Below are 2,189 nucleotides of genomic sequence, written 5' to 3'. Positions count from 1 at the left end.
ATAAATCTCTTTTATAGGACTGTAATTGTAATTAATTTATTTTCCCTGGGCATCTGTTTAATATTTTTATAATGGAGGTTTATTGCTATAATCTCATAGCGAGATTTTAGTTTCCCCTATAGTAAAGCTATTCTAGTCCACCGTATAAGCTGACCATTTTACTATGCTACCACGAGGTTTTCTGATTGGGTAACCTTTTTAAGGTTAGCTGAGCAACATGGCTACTTTTCATGATAATTAATGACTAGTACCATATACTTGGTTTAGCCTTGGTAATACCACTGCAGGCCTTACATAGCTTTGCATAGAGGGGAATGTTACTTGTTCAATAGTATTCTTTGTGTATCACTGTATATAAGGAAATCATATGCCCATATGGCGTATAGTATGTAAGACATCCTCACCTTGGTTGTAACTACGCTTCTCTTGATGAAGCGCGATACTGGCCACTGCTTTAAAATTGTCTTTTACTTGCAATTATCGCCGATACAACAATTTTGGTAGTAGAACCTTATGTTCCACAATTGAAATGTCTACTGATACAGCGCTTCTTTAGCAAAGCCTACAATTGAAATTATACTGATACAGAGCTTCTTTAGCTAGCCTACAACCATAACCATTCAAGATTTAAACATATGTATCCATAGTAGTTAGGGAGGTTTATTTGGGTATTTGTTTAACTTCTGCCTGTCTGTTAAAGATAGTTTTTTTCAGTTTTTATACACTGTTTGAAGCTTTTACCTTTCCCACCTGCTAATGACTTGTAAAGTTTATTAACCTATATTTTACAGTCATAGTATTGTTAGGTTATATGAATCTGTGGTGTGCAGTCATAATATTGTTAGGTAATGTGAATTTATCTACTTTACACATGTTGCTTACTATTGCTGTACTAAAGACATTGTTTTCTCCTTTACCTGCTTATATTTCCTTTGACTCTACATCAACATGTACTTAGCTCCCTAATAGCATTATTTCCTGCCTTGGACTCTTGACTCCTTTTGCCTAAATACTAAGGACCCTCTTCTACCGGCGGCTACATCACGGTGCTTCCTACCCTTGTTCCCTTATAGTAATAAGGGAAGCAAGAAAGTACGTTATTTTCTTCATTTTTAGAAGTGTATAGAACAGGACTAATTACTTGTAGGTGGTTAAGGTTGCTTCTAAGCCAGGACTGCCTGCAGCCACTTCCTTTTAGTTGTACTTTTTCCCCACAATATTTCTGAAATAGATTCCATTTATATCCTCTCCTGCCCTCCCTTGACCAGTCTTTCCCCCTCTTATAATCGACCTCTGTAATTACCGTCTTTGTCCTCTAGGTGGCATCCTTACCCAACTCTACCAATCCCTCTACCTTATAGCATATTCCTCTCAGACTCTCCTTGTCCAATACTTTGCTTCCCTTCAGTTCACTAAGTTGTATTACTATATTAACACCTTTCTCCTACCATCCATCCCACCACTTAGCATACCTCTCTTTGTACCTACATTACTTACCTTTTTTCAAAGCACTTTTCTCTGATTGTTCCTCATATCCTTCTTCCTTCTCTTGTCTCCAACTCATCTTAAGCCCTCATGGGCTTACTCCGCTCCCCTACCCTACCCCCAATTCCCACCCACCCCCAGTGGCCCTAAACTTATACTTCTATAACCACACCCTCCTAAACATACAACCAATCAGACAGTGCCACCACCTTATTAAATTGAACCACACCTACTTTTCACATCACCAATCCCTACCCCTAATTAATTATAATCTAAACTCAAACCCCTCCTTTCCTCCTAACCCATAACTCTGCTAAACAACCTATTTCCTTATCTATTCAACCATCATGTCTACTAAAACCATCTCAACCCTAAATAAACTACTTCGCTTTGCCACACTCACATCTGTACTAACCTCAACATACCTAATAACCTCCTATGAACACCCAAATACTTCTCATCCTAACCATCCAAGAAAACAAACACGTCCATATACTCTCACATTCACCCTTAATAATATCACTATTACATCCACACCTACATACATACTAGCTAGATACCACAGACTTGCCCACATTAAATACAACAACCTTACAACAAAGAAATCCCATTACCAAATTAATAACATACATTCTCTTTTACTTTCTCTAAAAAAGCATTCCTTACTGGATGGAGACATACATCCTAATCCTGGCCCACATAAT

The sequence above is a fragment of the Protopterus annectens genome, chromosome 9.part0, assembly GCF_019279795.1.
Source record: "Protopterus annectens isolate FY-2018-M chromosome 9.part0, PAN1.0, whole genome shotgun sequence".
NCBI classification, from domain to species: Eukaryota; Metazoa; Chordata; order Ceratodontiformes; family Protopteridae; genus Protopterus; species Protopterus annectens.
Note: the sequence above shows the minus strand (reverse complement) of the source record.